The sequence below is a fragment of the Barbatula barbatula genome (genome assembly GCF_947034865.1).
Source record: "Barbatula barbatula genome assembly, chromosome: 11".
In the NCBI taxonomy this organism is placed as follows: Eukaryota; Metazoa; Chordata; class Actinopteri; order Cypriniformes; family Nemacheilidae; genus Barbatula; species Barbatula barbatula.
The window spans coordinates 12,581,801-12,606,217 of NC_136774.1; positions in this window are offsets into that span (position 1 = coordinate 12,581,801).

Sequence of the window (24,417 nt, forward strand, 5' to 3'; positions counted from 1 at the left end):
AGATACTAAGTAAGGACAGGAGTGGCAGCGGGGAAAAAACAACAATATGAATATTTCATTGTTGTTGGAGCACAGTGGATTCTGTTGTCGGCTGCTCTCTCTCTCTCTCTCTCTCTCTCTCTCTCTGTGTGTGTGCGGGAAACACTGATAACACAAAGCTAATTAAAACGACACAAGCGCTGTATATTTACAGTCGAATTTAAAGGTGTGTGTGTGTGAGTTGGCTTACTTTTCACCTGTATTGTAAAGCAGTGTAGGGACAAGTTTCATGCTTGAAGTGGATATTTCAAGAGAATGAAAATGAAAACCTGTCATAAATTATTCAACATGTTGTTATCTTAAACATGCGTGATTTGCAAAACGCAAAAGAAGGTATTTCGAAAAATGCTAGTAACCAAAGACAGGTCCCCATTGACTTCAGTCAGTGGGGAGCAACAGGTTTATGTTACGAACATCTTTCAAAATATCTTCATTTTGTGTTCTGCAGAATAAAGAAAGTCATACTGAGGTTATGTAAACGATTTAAAAATTTCATTTTTAAGGTGAACTATTCCTTTAAGGTATGTGACAGCATTTCACAGTCATTGCTCAAAGGAAAGATGCAGTTTTTGTGTCAACACAATAGTGGCAAAAAAATGAACAATAAGATAAGAAATATCTTTGAAATATGAATGATGTACAAGGAAATATTTAGTCGTTATCATATAATGGTTTTGGGAAAACGAACATAGAAACTATAAATGCACTAATACTGAAGGATTCATTCTTAAGATTCTGATTATTAAATTAATATTTGGCAACTTTCTGAATGCTATTGATTCATATAATGATATCATTTTGGGCATCGAACTGGTGATTTTTCTTAACATTTGCTTTATACAAGGCACAATTTCTTTGCATTTTCCTGCATATATCGGGCCTGACCGATAGCCAAAATGAGCTTTTATCGACAAATCCATATTATTGGCTGATATATCGGTGCATCTCTAATAGATAGCAAATTGTATAAATATACACGTAAATATTCTTTAAAAAAATACGAGAACTTGCCTTAAATAAAAATATGATCTGACATGAAAAACACTGTTGCAAGGGTTGATTTTACCCTCACACTGTGTCTACACCGGACGTGGCGCGGCAAAAGAAAATATAATGCATTGTGGTGCGACAATGCCATTAGAACAAGCCGTGGGTTGTGTTGCGCCTGTCGCGTCTGGTGTAGACACGGTGTCAGTCAAAATCTACCTTATAATATAGTTGACTTTTGTTTGAACAATTGCTTGTGTGGTTTTATTGTTTTATGTAGATCAAAACCGGATGTATTTAGACATTTGACTCAAAAGTGTATTTTTTCTGAGAGATAGCGCTTCTATACACACAGCTGCCTATACAGGCACAAACAAACACTTTCACACAAACACACACAAAAGTGAACTCACTGTCTCTCTGTGTGTGCGTGCGTGCCCATGTGTGTGTGTCTGCTGTCTCTTCCTCCCTTTCTGCCGTAGATTATTACACAAGATTAATAATGTAAATTTCACTGCCTGGCTTGCCTGAGAAGACCATGCTTTCAGAAATGGATGGCCCTACCATCCATCACCTCTTTCTTTCCAGTCTTGTCCTTTTTAATTTTTCACCATTCCTTCAGAGAAAAGTAGGATTGTTGGGGGAGAAAAGTAAAGACAGAAAACAAATAAATAAATAGAAACAGGATGCATTTGGAGAAAGTCTACCATGTGACATGACTGTCTGGCTGTAGCAGAGGAGACCTAGAGGCAATGGGTGAAATTCACATGAATTGCTGATGGTGCTTATTTTTTGCTCATTTTATTTGTGTTGTTTTTTAAGGGACAGTTCACCCAAAAATGAAAATTCTGTCTTCATTTACTTACCCTCAGGTTGTTCCAAACCTGTATATATTTATTTGCTCTGATGAACACTGAGAAATATATTGGGAGGAATGTCAGTAACCAAATAGATCTTATCCCCTATTTACAATGCAATTGTAGGGAAAATAAATACTATGGGAGTCAAAATAAATACTATGTGAGATCTGTTTGGTTACTGAAATTCTTCCAAATATCTTTGTGTTTAGCAGAACAAAGATATTTCTACAGGTTTAGAACCAACTGAGGGTAAGTAAATGATGACTGAGTTTACATTTTTGGGTGAACTATCACTTTAAGCTAACTACTGCTGTGATCAACTGAAAATGGAAACAAACGTGTCCTTTAAATGAAATTCTGTTTACTGTCTGTGCATTTGTGTAATAGTAGAACATTAATTACAAATGTTTTTTGCAATTTTATTCACAGTTAGCGCCTGGTTAACAGTATTATATCTGTAGAACAGTAAATAGATAGTTAGTTTTCCACTGAAAACCTACCTCTTTTTTACCTGAAATACCAGTTTAATATTACAGAATTACGGGCGCAATGCAATGAACATATAACAACATCACAAAGGGTTAACCCAATAGCACCGTTTTGTATTCCGAGCCTAGCTTGTCAAGAAGACACAAAATGCTAATAAAAAAATATGAGTTTTATGTTTAGCATCACGGCTGGGGTTAGCGTTAAGTCCCCAGTGTTTAGTGGTTTCTGCCCTTAAACAGATATGTATGATAAAACATGGAGTGAATAAATAAACACTGACAGCACGATATCTGGATTTCATATCGGACGTGAAAATCCGTGGAAAATTGTCACTCAGCGTACATATTCATATTCGAAGTCCTTTTCTTCTCAGTCCGCTGAACAAATAATATCACAGATGGTACAAAGCGGCGTGCCGATATTTCAAATGAAAGGCAGATTTTTCCATAAGCCAGCCATGTCCATGGGCAGACAGGTGTGCTATTTACATAACACAAAAACCTTGGTGGAGATCGCCTTCTGTAAGTAAATGTCACCATCCCGTCTCATTGGCGAATCCGGCAGCTACACCACTGACATCCATCAAAATTTAGCCCGCTCTAGCCGCTGATGTATCTGTCTCGATCAACACCAACGTAGGGGTGCAAATAGCGCAAGGATGTTTGTTTCTGAGAGGGGCTTGGAAGGAGCTAAGTAAATGTTGTTTCTCATAGCCTCTCCTGTCAGTTTTGGAGGAGGGGGGCTCCCTTGTCCTTCGTGGGTTTAGATTTAGTACACGTAAACGGATCGTCTCTCAGAATGATACAGAGATATGGCGAATGTGAATGCTTGTAGAGCCAGGACGATGATGTCAACCTGTCAGACCAACTTCTGCAGGTGTGACTTTCAAGCTGTGCAAACAGGTCACACATTTCACTTTGATTCACATTATAGCATTTTGTTTTAGCATGCGTTACAGCCAAGACTGCATAACCCAAATCCCCAATTCGTGATTAACTCATGATTAAAACCAACCCATGCAGCTGATTCAATATTAGCTTCAACTACAACAGGTTTGTTTTCAAAGCTCCCTCTCAAAGGACTTTTCATTTTGGCTCCAAAAACGTATTTTTGGTTCTTTCTTCTCCACATGCATTATTGAAATGACATGTTGGCTCAGCTTGGTTATGGTGTCCCTTGAGTTTGGAGGAGAATGGCTCATCGTTCATTCCTGTGTCTTCCGCGTGAGCTTCTTGAGTGGGGTGGCATGGGGTGGCTGGGCCCTGGGTGGAGCTGCTGTCTCTGGCTTAGCTTCCTGGGCCCTGACGCCTAATGAGGTTGTGCAGAGACCGGTCCTCAGTGAGGAGGGTTATAAAGCACTGCTGGCCTCCAAGATGGCAGAGTGCTTACTCCTCCATCGCCCCGCGGGCACCCAGACAGGGTGTTGGAAGTAGAATTCCGTTCTGTATCTCTCCCGGTGTTTTGTTGGTATTTGAAGCAACATGTGATGCACCACAGCGAATTGCTTTGCTTATGCAAGAATCTTGCATTGCTGGTAGAAACTGAACAGCTGAGGTCATTATCGAATCATGAAGCAGATAATAACTTAAAATTATCTGTTGCTTGCTATGTAGGGGCTAAAGGTAATGCGTTGTGCTGATTAGCAATTTGTGATTATAAGAGAATAGGGCCCTGACGTATTGTACTGAGAAATATTGAGCGTACGTGTTTGTGCAAGTGTGTCTGTGAGATGCTTGGCTGATCCTGATCTCCTCCCAGCACTTAAAAGCTGGAAGAAAGAACAGATGGACATGCTAACCACGCAATTATCCTCAACTGACCCATCATAACTGGTTGGGATGCGATGTGTTTTCATTATCCAAGCTAAAAAGTACAGTGGGATAACAGTCTTTTTGAGAAGGAAATCATATGAAACCGTATGAAGCACACACAGATCAAATTGATTTGAAGAGAAAGTTGATGGTTGTGCAGACATATAACATCAGAATCTCTTCAATGAAAATGTAAAAATGTAAAAGAAAATTACACTCATTTATGTACCTGACATCAATAGTTTTCACGGTTGCGGTGCAAACATCTCTCGTTTTTAGTGGTCAGTTATATAGAGAGACAATAACAATGCAGACCAAGCACTCATGATATTTTGCCACCAATTAATATTGATTTTACTATCACTTAGCTGCAGGGTGTTGTTTTATTACTAATATATTTAATGTGCAAATCAATAGGAACACTTGTTTGGCTTATTCTTAAGACAGTAATAAAATCAAACATCTTGGGAGTGAAACGCTATCCGCTCAACAGGGCCGGAGCAGATGTGTAACCCAATAGTTTAAAGTGATGCCATATCTCCTGGCCGTCTCCAATGAAATCGTCTGACGGGGCCTTTCCAAAACATGCAGGTTATTTCCCAGTGCGGTAGTGTTTTTTTGGCAAGCTCTGCCCATTAAGTTCACATCTCTGGATCAAATAGAAGCTGTCCAACTCATCAATCACAACAAACAATACTGTTTGCCCAGGTGCCATCTGTTTGAGCACGGCCCAAAGCAGCCATTTTTGCTTGAGATCCAAGCATAATTTCCCCCAATATGCACTTAATATCGTGTTCATGGTATTTGCTTTTTGGTGGATGGAGAAATTGTGGAACTGCCTAATGCAACATTGTATCTCATTTTCCAACATAGCCAGTATGGAGCCAAAGACGCATAACTCGCACATATTCTCACATGTTTCGCTGAGAATTTGCAAACATCGTTTTTCGCTTTGCTTTTAGGGGAAATACCTTCACTTTCCACTTTTAACTGGTCTGGTAAAAATACCGGTTAACAACGTTATTTTAGTTTATGCGTTTTAGTCCTATGCATTGTAAGAATACAATGCCTAAGAATATACATTTTTACTTTGAGTTGAAACTTTGTGTTTCAACATGTTTTAACTTACAGCAAAGCTATTAAACCTACCTCCATACATTTGGTTGATGCTCCTTTGTTTAAAACAAAGTGTGTTGTGGGGTTGGCGTTTATAGATGTCTTGCGCAATAATTCGCCATCTGAACGCGGTGATTTCCTTCACTTTCACATTATCATGAACATAAATGGAAGACACACAATACAGGGCCTTTCTACACCTTATACTTCATGCGTTCTCTGAGCGGATAGCTTCAAGTCTTTTTAAATTGGTTCCATTTACACTTGGCCACAAAACGAATATGAATCATATACTTTATTCCTGAGCAAAATGCAAAAAACATTCATTATTAATTCATTCTTCAGCCTGCCTTTTACATGTCACTGGAAAAACGCATGTCGCACTGTTTTTTCCTACTTGCCGAAGTGATGCGCTCCGGTGTCTGCCGATGAAAAGCAATCACGAGCTGTAAGTTTATGAAAATTGTAAACTGATTGCTATGCTATTAGCCTTTCTCTCTCATTGTGAGCACGATTGTCGTGTATCTATATTTCAAACGACAAACTTGGGCTGAGACACGACTAACTTGTCATACTACGTTTAGCAGAAGTAAAGTGCTGATAAATGTGGCTTCATCAAGATGCATATACACTTTGCACCTACGTCCTAGACCACCTCCTGAAGTGGTTTGACAGACAGGATTTAAATCTGCCTCGAAAGCATTTCGGAGGGCATTTACACCTGGTCTTTTTTACGATCGTATAGTTAGATTGGTTGATATTAAATGGAACAATAAAATAACATTATTAGCCGGCTAAATGCAATTACAAATAAGCGTTTCTGTTCAGAACGATTAAACTTGATTTCGTTTTCGTTTTTTGTTCCTTCAACCGGTTCAGAGACGTGTTTAAAACACCTCTTATCAGTGAGAAAAGAGGGTTAACATGACGACATCTATCCACAAGACATACTGCCATACTCCTCAGGCAAAGCACAAAGACAACAGAAACAAAGAGTAGCCAATGCTTACGCAGGAAATTCACGAAGATTTATTTATCGAGGGTGAGTTAGGGATATGAATTCCACCCTCCATTTTAAGCAGTGTTTTTTCTCAGCAGCCCGGGAGGCTCTAAGCACGTCTAATTCCACCAACAGCTATAATTCTCCTGGAAACTACTGCTGCTCCTCAAACTCCCTGTGCTGCTCCTCTAGACATTTTAGTGTAATCTCTACCTACATGAGGTAAATACACATCCGTTGAGGACTCAAAGGTTTACTGTTGAATTGTGTTCAGAATATAAAAATTCCAAACTTTGGATATCCACTATGACCTAGTGAGTGTACTAAAATATGATGTTTAGTAATATAAATAAAAAACATTCTTATTTCATAAAAGGTAATATATTAATAAATACAAATATATATTAAATTATATATTTATATAAATGTAATTAAATTAAATATGTATATGAATTTAATTATATTCATATGATGAAAACAATATATAAGTCATGTTTGTTTGCATTGAGAATCTTTTGATATATTATTATTATATTATTCATATTGTTTTTTACAAAAAATGTGTGGGTTGATTACGGAAAGTGTGAAAAGCGCTATATGAATTGATCTGTTCGTTTGCATCTTTTGCTAAAGCGAAATTATATGTTTGCGAAAGATGGAACGTTTATTTATCAGCATTTCTAGTGTGGTATAAATGGTTAAAATGGCATAATTTTTATATAAAAATCATACTTGTTCATCTGGGACTGCATGAGGGCGAGTTAATTATGATCATTTTGATATTTGTAACTGTTACTTTCAATAATCCTTGGTGATGAAGTGATTCCATTAAAGGTTTCTTTTATACATTTAGACAGCGTACATTTATGCGTTCAAGACCAGAATTGATTTAATGGAATTTTAACCCATGACTTCTGTCGTTGTAAGCGGAATTCTTGACCAGTTGGTCTTTAGAAAGAGTTTTGACACGGATTTGCAAGCTCTCTAACACCATAATGCCAAAATAACAACGTCTTTGTCAATTTACTAAAAACAGACCTTGGCTCTTGTCAAACAGGCCTCTTCTCTTCGCAGCTAATCAGCATGTATTTACAGCATGACTTGGCAGAAATCAGGTCTGATCGCTTTCCTGAACAGCTTTCTCTCTGGCCAGCCGCGCTATTTTTTTTAAGCCCAAACAAAGAGTGTCAAATGTTTGCGCCATTACTGCCAAGCATAATGAAGCATATGTCTTTAGAGAAGGGGAGTGAATGCCGAACGACTGCATGGGAGCGGTGCAGGTTGATGCCGTGTGGGCTTCACATTGAGTGATGACTGCACGGTGTGATGAAGTAAGGCTTGGAAACAAAGCGAGTCGCGCTCTATTTATAATGCGTAATTGGTAATGTGATAAAGGCAGGGTTCGAGTGCAGGTGATGGGCTAGCTCAGGTCTGTTTTCGTGTATTCTGGCAAAGGAGAGCATTTTTCACTCGCCAACAGCGGGTTCTGGCTCTTTCTGTGTTCCTCATTTTCATGACAGGCTGATTTCTCCGTATCCGTTTGTTATATATTATCTCTCTTCATCTTGTATCCCCTTTCATGTTTTCCTTGCTTAATGGACAATGAGACTGCAAATCGACGCAGCCAGCCATATTTTATTGTGTGTGAGGTAGGGTGGCTTCCAGGCTAACAGACTCCCCGAATTCAGCCATGCTGCAGGAGCAGGTGGAAGTCAATGTGGCGGGAGGGGGTTGTGTAGGAATGTGGGGTACGTATATGTGTGTGTTGGGGGATGCTGTGTGTGTTAGCCCCGGGGGTAAGTTCTTCAGTCAGCCTGTTAGTTCAGCTCAACCGGTGGACATGGCAACATAGGCAAGGTCGGCATGGCGATTATCGGTGTCCAAGGTCATGGGACCATTTGGGATTTGAAGAGAGGTTGTGGAAATAAAACCGGCATTGATCACTCTGAAGGTGGCCCTCTGTTCACACTGGAAGAAATCAGCGTGTGGAAAAATTGTTTGAGTTTTTTTCAGACAGCGATGTCATTAATGCTGCCTTCATTTGCTCTCGGAGATTTGATCATCCCGATTTTTGACAGTATAACCATCTACATGCTGACAGTATATAGCAGCACCTTTGCCATAAAAATTCAATTGAATTAATCAGGTTGAATAGAATTTAAATTGGAATTCCAGGAAATGTAAGATAGTAACACAACAGAGAAATGTAATTAGTTATGTTTTGTCACATAACTTGTGTTAGACTAATTACTTTATTAATTTGGAGTAATTATGTCTAATTATTCCCTGATATGCAAAGCAATATAGATATATTCCTCTGAACTACAATACTCTCAATCCAGCACATGACCAAATTTACATGTTGTTTGTTTTCTCCACACAAAGAAATAAGTTTGAATCTATTGATTATACGATTATATATTATTGAGTTTCAATTAAGTTATTTGGTTGTTTATCATTTTGTCTTGTGTGTTATGTTTCACATTAATGCGAAACTTGTGTACGGTCATCTTGGCCGGACTCCCTGGAAGAAGAGATTTATTTTTATCTCATGGGACCTTCCTGAAAAAATAAAATAAAGAAATGATACGACATGAAATAAACATCGTGTCAATTCATTCTTTAAAGCAACAACGAGCCCTTTTTCGACCTTAAAATAATCTCTCAAATTGTTTTAGTGGTAGGACAACTCTAAACTGGACACATTTTACTGCCGCTGCTACCTAAGCAGCCCTCTATCGGCTGAAATCACACTTGTAACTTTGGTACACGGTAAGGTTCACAAGCACCGACCATCACCTGCTTCACGGCATACGGTCACGTAATACAAACAAATAGGCTCTGTTACTTAACTTTTTTATGGCTACTTAACCTGATGGTTGGACATGCAGTGGGGCAAAAAAGTATTTAGTCAGCCACCAATTGTGCAAGTTCTCCCACTTAAAAAAATTGAGAGAGGCCTGAAATTTTCATCATAGGTACATTTCAACTATGAGAGACAGAATGATGAAATCCAGAAAATCACATTGTCTGATTTTTAAAGAATTTATTGCATGGTTACTGCTGTTGTTTGGTGAACAATCCCGTTGATGCATTTAAGATCCATCCCAACTTAAAGTATCAAGAACAAATGCTTCTAACTCTTAAATCCATATAAGAACATCTACAATCAACAAACATCAGATTTCTGCTATGAGAAATGAGGCATAACCAATCTTATAGTTGTCCTCTCCTGATGTCATATCCTGTAGTTTAGAACTTGGGAGTTGAAGTTATATGTGTGACACCGGGTGGCTGATGGTGTGTGGGTTGTCTGAAACCCTCTAAAGGGTGATACAGGAACATGTCCTAGTCAGGCTGAAGTGAATTGGGTGGGTGAAGAGGGGACTGGCATGTTGGGTGAGTGGGGGGGCACTTTCTTCTTTAATGCCCCCCGGCACATCAGCCATTAGTATTCCCTGCCGCGGCCAGAGTTCATACGGCTAATGGAGTCGCTACCTGGGGACATTAATTGTGCGTGACACCACTCGAGGGGCTTTTGTGCATTCGCTCTAATATTGGCTTGCAATCCCTCCCCCCCCCGTCAAAGCGCCTGGAAAGATTACAAACAAAGCCCAAATAACTGCCAACCTTACACTACAGTTTGACAGAAGGGGGGCCTCAAGTTCACTCCTGACACCGATTGGCAAACCCCCGGGTGTGTTGCAACATCAGGTGACGGGCAAATCTGTTTCTCTACTAGGAATAATAATAATGTCAGTGGGGAAATGTGACTTCATCAAGGAGAAGAGGCCAAAAGATGATGTAAAGAGAAGTTTGCAAATATGGAATAAAGTATGCATTAAAGATTTTAAAAATTTCGTCATCATGTATTCACCCCATGTCTTTCAAAATCTGTAAATTACTCTGCTTTTTTGCAAAAGAGAGAAAGTCATACAGGTTTGGAATGACAGGAGGATGAATTGATTATGAACTATCCATGTAATGCATGCATGCAAGATATGAATAGACATGCTGTAGACAAGTGGGTCGGCACTTGTTTTAAATAATACATGCTTATATTGAAAAGTCTGATAATTAAAATGTATATTTTCAAGTTTCACAGTATTTGTAATGTTCCACATTTCCATGAATTTGAGTTGTATTGTTCAAAGCCAGATTCAACACGATTTCAGATAGATCCCATTCTCAACATGATTTAAGAGAGCAAATATTAAAAAAATCTATATTCAAAATTTGACAATCTCACATGTTCACTAGTCTCAGACTTTAAAAATAATCTGTATATTACATGTATTCCAGTGTATATACACAATTAATGTGATGCCAGGATGTAAAGGAATACACTGGGTGATACCAGGAAAAATGGTGATTTAATTTGTTGAGAATAACAAGTGATTTTGCAAAACCCACAGGACATGAAATTAATGCGCTTGGAAATTATCATATTTCTCATTACACTGTCACCCGCCAAGCTTGTGCAGCTACCTGGTCCAGAAAAAAAGACTGGAGTATGAGACAGGAAGCTGTTAAATTGGAATGGATTATTGTATATTATTGTCATCTTTTCTCCCTACATCCCCTGCAATAGCTGCTGCCTTTTGTCATAATCATCTACTCATCTGAGGATGTGGGTTGTAATAAACTTCGAAACAAAACAAGTTGCAAGTGCCATTTAAAAGTCGTATGTGTGTATGTGCGTCTACAAGGAGTTTGTTTGACTTGAAGTTGAATGATACGTAAAAAAAAGACCCTTTCAATAAAATGTAAAATTTTTGAGTTCCAATTACATGATTTCCATCTTGACTTTTAATGGGATCTTTGTTATCCCGGTTATTTGGCTTTTTAGTCCCAGTGTGATAATAGATGCCAATCTCCTCATTCAAAGTTAGAAAATCATTACAGTCCTTTGTTAGTGGATGCCCCAGCAAGCGACAATAAAGCCAGCCTCATGTTAGGAGTGTCAAAACTATTCTTCAAAGATAATGTGAAAAATGGCTTCAAAAGAGCCACTCAGAGAGATAATATGATAATTTGATTTCCTTGATAAGCACCGTGGAAAAAGCCTCAGTCTGGCCTTTTTTAAGACGCTAAATCCATTACCTCTTCTTAATTCATCCAGGCATAAATTAAAGTATTCTTGCTGGCTATTAGCCTATCCATTAATACAACCAGGGTCAAGACAATTGAATCCTGAAGTCAAAAATACGTAGAAGTATTTTTCCAAAACGTTCCGTCTAATGGCCACAGAGTGGGAGTCCGGGATCTTTTGCCATTTATTGTGAAATTATACTTTGTTCCTTTTTTCATTCTATGAACAGGCAGGAGAAGATAAGAGACGCAGGGGCCGGTAATCCTGTTGCGCGAAATGAATTTCCGTTCCACTTGTTTCTTTATGTTTCGGGCAATTTCTGCTGGGGGATAGATTGTTTCTGCAGATATGGAGTGTAGGAGAGGAGAGGGGGAAATTTCTGAAGGCAAGTGTAAAATTAGTTTCCTACCAGAACTGCATCAAACTCCAAATAATTAGAGAGTATTGGGGCCACGTTTAAATGTAAACTGTTACTGCATTTTACTGCAATAAAAATGAATCCCTTATGAACAGAAAACAGCGTTCAATATATTTCTGGCAGTGGGAGAAAACGGATTAATCGGATCAATCATATATTTACTGAAGCGTGGGGAAAACCAGAAATCTGCATTAACAAGCAGCTACATTACATTTTAATGATAATTCTCATTTCTGTAACACAAAATATATTTAATGTAGAATGATCATCAGGGCACTAAAGGAATTATCATGGAGCTTTAGTAAAAGATAGCTTGTTGCTGTGAGATTTTAATGGATGAGAACTCTTCAGGTGTCCTACAGATCAGACAATGATAATCTGCTGGAGCATTAAGGGGATTGTTTCCAAAAATGAACATGCTTCATCATTTACTTCCATATCATTCCAAACATTCAAGACTCAATTTCTTCTGCAGAACACTATGAAGATATTTTGAAGAACGTTTGTCACCAAACAGCATTGGCCCCCATTGACTTCCATCGTGTGGACACAAAACCCAATGAGGCATTTCAAGAAATAATAATCGAAATGTAAATTTTTTGGTTAGGCTTCACGGTTATATTCCAAAACATACCATAAATAAGACTTAAACAGTAGTTGATAAATGTTTTTGTTGTTTTTGCTTTTTTATCATTAATCTGTTAACGTTTAGAAAATGTTCTGTTAACGTTTGTGTGTTCTTTGTGTGTTCATTTTTAGGTGAAGCATCCCTTTACGCTTTATCTTGACCCTCCAGTCAAGAACAAGACGGACATTAACTGGGAGCGATTCCTGAAGAAAATTACGAACACACCGAAGCTGAGAGGATATATTCTGTGATATGAAAGCTAAATTAGATTCAGGGGATGCTGCATATTATGTATTGTGAAGGGGATGGCGAGGTAATCGGAACATCAACATCAGTGTATCTCACGTTCTGCTCTTCAACAGCAGGTGAGCTCATCTGTAGCACATCAACGTATATCCCCCATACACAAACCTTTGTTTCTGACATGGGACCTCATCTTAGAGCAGATGAAATTAGGTGAAATAAAAATCGTATTAAAAATTATTATCGCCTAACAGCCATTAGTCTAAAGTGTGCTGTCACCAGTTGATGGATTTCTCACTTAGTTCAATGAATGTTCTAACGACATTGATAAAATCATTGCAAACCAAATACAGTTAACCCACTCATGGAGGGCCACACATTGTGTCAACACTATAGAGACATTCCAAGCACTTCTGAAAGCAATTTAGAAAAACAGATCTGTTTTTGTCTATGACAGATTTGCATTTGAGAAAAAAACTCCATTTAGATGTTCATAGCTTTGTTCTCTCATGGACATATTGTTTAGAGGTTGCTCTTTCATAGCTCAGTAGACTTAGACCTGAAGGGATACTTTTCTGTTATAATTTACTCGCCTTCGAGTTGTTCCCAATGTGTATCAATTTCTTTGTTCTGAAAAACACAGAGAAAGAGATTTGGAATAATGCTTATAACCAAACCCATCTCAACACCCATTGACTACCTACATTCTTCAAAATGTCTTCGTTGGGGTTAAACAGAACAAATAAAAGTTATAAAGTAATAAAGATAAAGTAATGTTTCTTACTATGGTAGTCAATGGGTGTTGAGATGGGTTCGGTTATAAGCATTATTCCAAATATCTTTCTCTGTGTTCATCAGAACAAAGAAATGTATACAGATTAGGAACAACTCGAAGGTGAGTAAATTATGACAGAATTTACATTTTTGGGTGAAGTATCATTTTATGTTGAATGAACATCAACTTTGTCATCGATCAGTGTTTCTTCAAACTAAAAGGGATAGTTCAGTAACCAAACAGTTTTCATTCCTCATTGACTCCCAGTGTATTTATTTTCCTTACTGTGGCAGTACATGGGGGATGAGATCTGTTTGGTTACGACATTCTTCCAAATATCTCCAGATCTGGAATGTTTACAAGAGTGAATAAGAAATGTCATTTTTTGGATGAACTGTTCCTTTAATGCATTATTATATTAACATCCAAAACCTCATTGTAAAGCGTAACTCCTGTTTTTCTTTTCTACTTCGAGCGTTTATAAAAATGCTAAGTCTACTTTGAGCCCGTAAATAACAACAGTTGTCTGTTTGCGAACTACCCTTTAGCGTGCATACCGTAGTAAAGCGAGGCTCACCGCTCAGCCGTGGATGTACCTCTTAGCAGAAGCAGTGTAATGTGCTGATGGGCCTGAATTTTTTCTCGGTATTCACTGACCGCTCCACTATTTCATCTACCTCTGACTATTTTTCTACTTTGGGGAAAACACTTTCTATCACTGTCAGATAGAGCGAGGATAAAAACTCTCCAGCCCTGGATTAGCTGTCCGCTCGCTCCCCTGCAGTCTCAGAACAATAAAACACAAGAGTGCACTTCTCTGTACACGGCTCTTACACATTTACTTAGAGCCACTGAGATACGGCCGCTGCAGGCCGTTGTGTTTTAGATGCGTAATCGTGAAAGGCATTTCAGAGCTCACGGGCTCATTTGAATGCAAGGTTTTGATGAATCAGCTAATTGAGGATTTTATTCGTGGCTGCAGCGATGCCGTTGCTTATTTAGAAATGTGGCACGGAACACAAAAATACTTCACAGAAATCTTCAAAGACACAAAAGTCTTTTGTTGTTCTCGGATCCTTCCCCACATCAGTTTCTGGATTTCGGATCGTGTCGGCGAGTGCGGAAAAACAGACGTATAAACCTTTCAAATCTGTTTAATTAAGACAGCTTAGCAGTGGCGCTGGGTTGCCGAGTATTTAAGCTAATTACAGTATTAATTACAGCATGAATTAAATGACATAATTGCCTTTCAAAACAATGACTCTGATAGCTAGGGTAAGGTAAAGGGTTAATTTACTATGGAACCAAGCATGCATTATTTACGCACCCTGATGAATAATACATTTAAGAAGTAGGCTTATAAATTTCCCAACACAAAGCTAAAGCAAAGCAGAGAGCCCAAGCCGAGGCTGATTTGAATATATGTCTCAGATGAATATTGCTTGAGTTATGGTTGTGGCGGAGTGGAAACCCTCATTTCATTTCTGTAGCTGTGTAAAAAACACAGGAGAATTGAAACAGTTCTCCCTGTACAAATGACCTCTTAATATCAGCCAGGAGGGGGTGTTTAAAAAGTTTAAATTGGTGCACACGGCTTGCATTTTAATTAAAAAGTTGTCCGTCATTAGATAATTGCAGTTATATATAGTATACTGTATACACTAAAATACACAACGTGTGGCAACAGACAGTTCCAAGCTGTCACTTCTGTCTTTCCCTATGGAATGAAGTAATAATAGACACCACTGGCTTGAAATGATGACATAGTCTGGCTTGTCTGGAAACAAAAACCTACAAATGAAAGCCGGTCAAGGTCGCGTTTACTCTTCTGAGAAATAATAGCTTGTTTATACATGGGGGGCATTTTTTATTCGTTATGCATATTTCCGCACAAAGCAGTCAATCTTATCTGGCAGCGCGATGAAAAATATTAAGCAGCGTATTGATGATCAGTTGGGGAGCTGTAGATCTTCAAAGCTTTGTTTCATTAAGAGTGAACGGTATTACTTCTGTACATCAAACCGAGCTGACTGTCTTACAGAATGTGGTTTCGGATGATGGCTGAATTAACATAAACCAGGGGGATAAATTTCATGTGCACGGGTCTACATTCAAAACAAAAACTTCTGGCAGTTTCTACCAATATCATATTAATCTTGAGTAGCTACAGAGTGGTATTGCAAACTTCATATCTTCGAAGAGTATTTAGTTTAATTACATTGATAAAAGACGGATAAAGCTTTTATAGCCATTATTTCCAAAAACAGTCGAGCTCGTGCAGACAATACATCCTCACATTATCGCTGCATAACTGTTGATTCACTATATGTTTGTGTCGTTTACCTTATGCACGTAAACGCTGATTGCCAACAAAACAAAACACAGACATTTGACTCAGTTTGACTTGCCGCGCATGGATCATGATTTAGCGATGGGCCGTTACATCTATCTGTTTCGACTGATCTGCAAATGCAGCGTTATATCCACCGTTTATATTACATTCATCACCGAAATGCCATGAACAAAACAAACACAGCACTGAACACAAACACCGAACTTCCGTAACCCGAAGGAAGCACATTGATGGGCGTGCTCTTTCTCTTGCCGGTTAATGTGTGGCCTTGCTTTTCCGGGAGAATTGACCAATAAGGGACTAAGAAATGACATCATAATATACGAACCCTGGCAGAGTATAGCGAGCACAGAAATACTGTCATACTATGTCAATAGTGTTCTTATTACATTTTTTTACCTAAATGTGAAAATAATAATAATATCTGTCCATCTATTTGTCTAACCGTCAGTCTGTGTATCTTTGTCCAAGATGGTAGAAATATACAAAAGAACAGTAAAATATTGGACAAAGATGCAAGTCAATGAGAATGATGAGAACGTTTAACTGAAAGCGAATGATCGTCAGTAGCCCTCTCAAAAAAAGCCCCGGAGCCGAGACGTACGCATTTAAAAAAAGAGATACGCGCCAATAGGTGTGAGGTGCCATCGCCGCCCAGACATCCATGTGATGGCACAACACTTTCATTTCCCTAGCCCAGACATCAGAAGGGAAAAAAATTACATCTCAGTCTGACGAGTGACTAATCAAGAAGCTCGAAACGGTGCTGCAATAAATTACTCCGCCGTGAAATAAACCACACAAACAGACTGATGATAATAAATGTAAATTATTTCTCCGAAGAAATTTTCCCCGGTACATGAGTAATACCAACCATCAGGAAGGAGTCTTCCTTAACATTAATTACAGAAAATGACAAGTGAGCTGACAAGTAGGAAGGCTCATTATCTGCGAACATATTCACAACTTCGCAATTTGCCGCGAAGATGGACTCCAGCTAAATTAATCTCTTTTCTTTGCATGAGCCCCTTCTAATTTTCATGTTATTAACAGGTTTGCAGTATCACTCAGGGCTTGTCAGCCTAATCAGGTTTTTTCTTCCTCTTCGTCTTCCTCGATGTTCGGGGGAAAGCGCGGTGTCGCTTTGAAAAGGATCAGGTCCCTTAATGTATTCTCCGTCACGTGGCCCGGCACTCCACGAGGATGCTTTTAATAAGGTTCCTTAATCATTCCTCTTTCCGCTCAACTTTTGGCCTGGTAGGCGTCCATTATCGCCGGCTTTTGTAAGGGGTAGAATCATTAAGGGAAGGGGAAGGTTTATCTGGTCAATGTAGGGGGCTTTGGTTAAAAGTAATGGAGAGACGGGACCACTGGCAGCAGAGAAATCTTGTTTAAGCCACCATGCTAAGAGCCTTTGATTCCTCAGGTACGCTGAAATGATGGACCGTGAGGTTGATGCCGAGACGCTTTCTGTGTTTGATTAAACCTAATGAGGCTGAAAGAGAAATCCATTTGGAAAAAAGATGCTAAATCACGTAGAGGGCGAGAATTGATTGTTCTGATTGGTATTACTTTCCTCTCAGAGTTATTTAAGAGACTAGCGTACAATCTCTATAACAGTTTTATTATAACAGGATCAGTTCACCCCAAAAATTGAATTCTGCTGTTAGTTACTTCTGCCCTGTGTCATTCCAAATGCAAATGACTTTCTTTGTTCTGTGGAATAGAATAAGGGAAATGTTAAGACTTGTACAAGCCGCTCTCTTTTGTGGAATTACAATGAATACAGAATGAGGCCTTGAAAGATACATTGAAGTATCATAATTGTCAACATGACTGATATATATACTAGTCAAATGTACCCTAGTAACTTGTATACACAAATACAACCTTTAATGGCAAAACGAATACAGTGTTAAATAACGTAAGGGTTTAGGATCACAATACGTTTAAATAGAGGATAATGTGTATCTAGAATACAAATGAGTGAACTGTCGCCTTTAGTTATTACACCAGTCTCAGGTTTTGGTTACAATGGAGCTCTCAACAGCCTTTGTAATTGCTAAATTTATCTTACAGGAGAAAATGGTAAATTTTCACTTCAAATAGTCATTTGTTACCGCAATATTAGTATTTTGTATACAGCAACATCACAACTTTGGATTGCTTCAGTTTACAATGGATTTGTTAAAGTTTAAACCATACAGTAGTGGATAAAACTGATGTGCAACTTTAAAGGGATAGTTCACCCCCTAACAAGACCGTCATTATTTACTCACCTTTGAGTTGTTCCAAATCTGTATAAACATTGTTTTATTATAAACACAGAGAAAGATATTTGGAAGAATGCTTGTAACCAATCAGTTCATGCACCCCATCGACTTCCATATGAGGAGAAATTACTTTATAATAGTTTTTGTTCTGTTGAACACTAAAGAAGATATTTTGAAGAATGTAGGACATCAAACGGTTCTGGGGCACTTTTGACTACCATTGTCATTTTTCCTACCATGGTAGTCAATGGGTTCCAAGAACTGTTTGGTTACCAGTATTCATCGAAATATCTTTTTCCGTTTTTAACCAAACAAAGAAATGTGTACAGGCTTGGAACAACTAGAGGGTTAGTAATTCGTGAAATACATTTCATTTTTGGATCACTTTTAACAATTGACATATAATCTCAAATGAAAGATGCATAAAAATGGTATGAATGTCACATTAATGTGTTAGGTGTGTAAACTGAAGTTCAGCTTTAATAAGAATTTAAGAGGGCTTGGGGAAAAATAACTCGCAACAAATGTAAAGTTTGAGAATGACTACCAAACATTACCACATGTCAACAAATCGCTGCTAATTATTATTTGTCATCCTTTATGTTTATTACAGGTTTTTGCTAATATTTTACTTATTTAATATTAAATCATTTAAAACATACAGTGTTTTTCCATTTCATGATAATCAGCTAACTTGGACATACAAAGTTTCGAAAGGACAGCAAAATAATATTAATATCACACACAATTTTGTCAATGTATGCTTTATTCTTGTGAGCTTTTTGTTTCTCTGTGGACGTTTTTGCATATTAGAATAAAACTGTTCTTTGCCACTTCCTCAAAGAATTTCCCCAATAAATGGTCTTTCATGTTCTGAACATTTTATATCATATACATCATATTTTCACGGTTTTGGCCACTGCTGTATACTGTATTTCTGCTGTTCTGGATTTATTTATTGTGAACACTTAGAAATATTCATTCCTGTAGTGTCGTTTGTACTGTGCTGTAAGTTGGCTGTGACATAATATATGATGGCCATTTTTTGCTAATCATGGTGAAACCATCTTCTCTGTTGGCCATGAATTGCTCTGAAGGCCTTGACTTAATATGCACAGGCAGCCACTGACAGGTTTGTCACAGCAATACAAATTTAATCTAATCCACAAGTCATTTATTAGGCATGTGCATGTAGAACAGAATCTGTTTGTAACAGATAAATGCAGTGAGCATGGGCAAACTAGCATATAGATAAATATAGATAGATAGAGTCCCTTTACAACAGTTACTCTGATGATGGAGGACATTTGTTGCTATGGCGATGGCCATGTGATCATGTTCCTGGTAGGGATCATGGCATTAAAAACTTCATGTACGTTCATACTGTAGCTGGAACGGGGATAGTTAACCAAAAACGTAACATTCTGTCATCTTTTATTCAACCGTATGACATTCGAAACTTGTTTATGACTCTTCTGTTAAAAACAAAAGAAGATATTTTGAGAGATGTGCCCATACAATGGAAGTCAATGGGTGCCAGTGTTGTTTGGTTACACATATTCTTCAAAATTGTGTGTTCTGCAAAAGAAAGAAAGTCATACAGGTTTGCAATGGGATTGATGATGGAGTTTTTGGGTGAACCTATGGGTAATCTTAGGTTTCATCAATATAATCTTTAGCTCAGATTTTATGACGAATAAGACTAAGATAACCATAATTCCCTACACTTGTTTTTTTAAATCAAGTTGTTTTTGTAAATAAATACAAAAACCTCTTCTTTATTAACTCATACATTTATGAGTTATGAATCATTTATATCAAGATGTAGCGTATTCAAGGACACATGACTGACTTCATTCACCGGATTAACTCTCGACTCGGAACCCATATCCATGTATCCATCTCGCCAGCCTTCCCATTTTCCAAAGCATCCCTATAACTCTTCCATCCTCCATTTGCTCGTGCCTAGACTCAGACAAATGCAATTGTAAGCGATGTTGTGAGTTTTGTTTTGCTGGAATTAATAAATCACGGCGAGAGTATGAGGTATCAGCACGTCTGAAAAGTAATCCGCGCATTTGCCTGTATATCAAGGCCCTGTTTAATTCACAGGTAGCCTCATGATAGCTGATGCAGAAACGCAATATGTCATGCAAAATTAGTTCGGAGAGAATAAGTTTCAGGAGGGAGAAAAAAAATGACAAGAGGGAGGCGTTACCAGCAACAGAGGTTTATCTGCGCCCCTCTTCCGCCCTCCCCTTAATTACATTTCACAGACTGTGGTGCCACAATAGCCCTGTGTAACCTTTAGAGGCTGTGCCGTTTTAATAATGCAAAGTATACATTTTCATATCTGTTTTTTTCCAGCACTCTCCCCATTTATTAATTTGCTGAACATAATAAAACAAAAGGAGGGAAGTAATGAGCTTCTTTGCTGAGGCGGGCATAATACAATGCGAGCCCGTCTACGTTTAGAGAATGAAAACATGGTGTAGTAAAGCGTCTTGAAAACACAACGTCCCAACAGGGATGGGGCAGAAGAATTTGTATAGGAAATAACATGACTGAATTTTAGTTGTTGATCTTCTACAAGCTTAAAAGTTTATATTGTATCTAGAGGCGTTCATCAGTTTGTCTTAAATGAGTGCTCAGTTGGTACCCTGCACTAGGACCTGAAAAATGTCCTTTCACGAACCCATCACTAAACATTTCATCAGGGAACCAACAAAAGCTCTTTTATGCCGTTGCTGCAAAACATTTTTTACACTTAAGATATAAGGGGACATATACAAATTTAAATAGTTAGCAAAAAATTCTGTCATAATTTATTCATCCTTATGTTGTTCAAAACCTCTATATGACTCTCTTGTGAAGCACAGTAGAAGATATTTTGAAGAAATGTCTCTGTGGTTTTGTGTCCATACAACGGAAGTCAATGGGGGCCAGTGTTGTTTGGTTATCAACATTTTTCAGAATATCTTCTTTTGTGTTCTGCAGAAGAAAGAAAGTCATACAGATTTAGAATGACAAGGATGCAACGATCTACCAAAATATATGATATAAGTCGGTTGAGATGTTAAATGAATTGCAATGCATGCATGTTTTGAACAGCAGGGGCCGCTGTGTTTACTGCAAACTTAATAAACGTGGATTTGCTGATATTTCTTAAATGTAAAAGAGTCTTAGTTTTATTATTTTAAAGAGACTTTTGTATTATTCCTTTTATTTCATTTGGAATTCGTTTTAAAATTGCAGTTTAGTTTTGTTTTTTGACATAAAATATGTATTTTACAAAGAAATGTGCGGCATTTGAGAAATAATAAAAGGGCAGTTTTTCATTTCTAATTTGTCTCGACTCATTTTGCAAATAAAAATTGTGAGAAAAACGTATCGTTTGATCAGTATCATTACATTCCTAGACATGAGAGTAGATCTTAGCCAATATTTGGCTGAAACTTTCATGAAACTAAGCAAATTTTGCAGATAGCAGGTATCGATTGTCATATATTTGAATTGTATGGAAAAAATAATTGTTTTTGAGGACAAACTTTATCTTAAAATCACTCAAATAGTTCAGTCCACTCGGCTCAGGAATATGAAGGGGCATGTTTTGAATAGGCACAATTCTCCTGAACTTTTTCATTTCACAAACAGCTTCTCAATAGGGTTTGATTGATGCCTAGCTTAAATGTTGCCCATCAGCTCTGTGCTACCTTTCCCAGCGTTGCAGCCATAAAAAGACATCTGTTGTTGAAGCGTGGAGAAGCCCTAGTGAGACGGGCTTTCTTAATTAACTGGGCCTTCTCTAAAGCGCCACAAGAGAGATGAGTGATCTTTAAGACACTGGCGATATTTAATATCTGATTAAAATCATCCTCACGATAAGGCTTTACAATGAGCCACTTAAGAGTACAGTAAATGTGAAGCTCTTTAATGTGGATTATACTTTTTCATTTAGCTAGATGGTGATTAATATGCTGTCAATGTTAACCTTGGCAAATGCCATGTGGTTTCTGCAAATTGTCTGCTCTTCTTTGCCCTTTGCAGTATTGAACTTTGCCATGGAAACTCTTCGCTCTAATCTAGCCTCATCTCTGGCTGTCTTCTAGGGAATAGATCCATTGGATGGTTTGAATACTAAAACACAACATTATGTGGAGTGTACTGTATATGCGTCGCTCGCATTAAGTTGATGCGTGTACTCTCTGCAAGGCCAGTGTTGTTGAAAAGAATTGGCGAAATAATAATCGTCCAGACACTCGACCCTTCTCTATAAGTATAGGGTACCCCGCAGGGATGACGTATTTTTTAAAGCAAAACACAGGCAAGTTAGCATTTTAGCACTTTCAGTTCCATCATCCCAAAGTCAATGTGTTTTTGGTGAAATGCCTGAAATAAAGTCTATGGTTATCGTTCTATGACTATGACTTTAAACACACCAGTTATAACCCTCTCGTTGTTGTTAAAGCTTTATTGTGTCTCATAAACGGCGGTTGCTAACAAGTTGCCAAAGGCGGCTACATAATTTGGCGGGGAAAGTTAGATGTCATCACGCATATAAATCTCACAAATGATCCAACATGGACACACATCTCTGAAAACGTGGACGGAGATTCATTCACAGAGTAGTTACTTGCCAGAGAACACATTTTTAAGAAAGTTATCGGGCTTGCTGGTGGTGACGTTAATATTGAGCGACTGTAGTGTAGTCTGTTATATTGCCTCGTGTTGGCGTTTTACATCTGCCGATTGTATTAAGGTTTCAAAAATAGCAAATGTTGGGTTAGTGTGTAATTATTATATTGTTGTTCAAAACGAAGTGTCATAAACCTTTGTTTATCACAGCGCTTATTTTTTACAATCTTCCAAGTCTATGGGAAAAATCCATAGCCGTAAGTAGTGTGATAGTATGTACTGTATTGCACAGGGCCATATTTGCAGTATTATCTGTGTCAGCCAATCAGTTTTAAATGCCAGAGGTTTTCCTGTACAGTGTTGGAGTGAGATAGCACTAGCATGTCCACAGGCAAACACATGTGAGCATTACACAGCGTGTCAGTCAAAAGGGTTGGCTGGTAAAAGGTGAAAGTTTACACATAGTACAACTTCATTGATGTTAAGTTACATTTACACAAGAAACTGTATAGAAGTTGATTGTCATGCAACGTGCATGAACATTTCAGTGTTAAAACATACTGTAAAACTCAACTATAAACTAGAGGACTTCATCAACAAAAAAATTGTGAATCACTCTGACTTAGACGTAGTTTGCACACATCTTGTAGATGAATCTCTTTGAATGTAAAGATGTCATGGTGATGTATTTAAGGACTGCAAAGCATTGACTTTGAAAGTTGATTATTGATGAAAATAATGTTAAGTACATATTCCATTTCAGAAATTGCTTGATGGCAAATCTGCATCTCTTTCGGCAAATAAAATATGCAGTTGACACAAATCAGCTGTGGCAGCTGCTACAAGGGCTTTTTAATTGAATGATTATTGTATTAAATAGTTGTTTTTAATGGAGCGTGTTCTACTCCAATTACTTCCACTTAAAGGACCTGAACCCTTGGCAGGTCCACCAAACCACAGACCCAGAACCACAGTGTGTGTGTGTGTGTGTGTGTGTGTGTGTGTGTGTGTGGGCGGGGATTTGACACAGCTGTCCCCCTAAGCCTAGAATTCCTGGATGGAAAAACCGTGTATTTCTGCTTTTATTTATTTACGCAAATGTGTGTGTAAAACTCACTCGTGTATGTGAGATGCTGTGTGTTGTGATGTGAGGATAGCTCATGCCGATGCAGTCTACAGTACAGCTATCATTCTTAAACCCTGATGCTCGGCATCTGCCTCTTATCTATGGTTCATCCCTAATTGAATGAATTACCCTTCATAGCGCTCTGATCAGATAAAGGAGCGTCTATGATGAGATAGTTATCATCCTCTTGTACTCCTAGAGAGAAACTGGGCCGAGGATAAAACTGATTAACATCCCATAATGATGCGTGGCTTTTGACTAGAGTAGTTTGTATTTTGATCACACTAGTGAGAGTCTGGGCGTTGTGTTACTATTTTGGATAAAAAGTTTAAATCCAGATCTTTTTCTTACTATTTAAAAAAATGGCCAAGTTTTAAAGATGCTTCTAACTGTTTCAAGGAGTCATCATATTGAAAAGTAGATATGGTCGTGAAAATAGTAAACTAAACCATGTCATGGCTTTTCATGCGGTATGATGCAAAGCTGAGCGTAACTCATGAGGATATGGAAAGGTCTTTGGGGTGGCATGTTTCTCAGTGTGTACTTGCTCATAAAGGTGCCGGTTTTAGCTG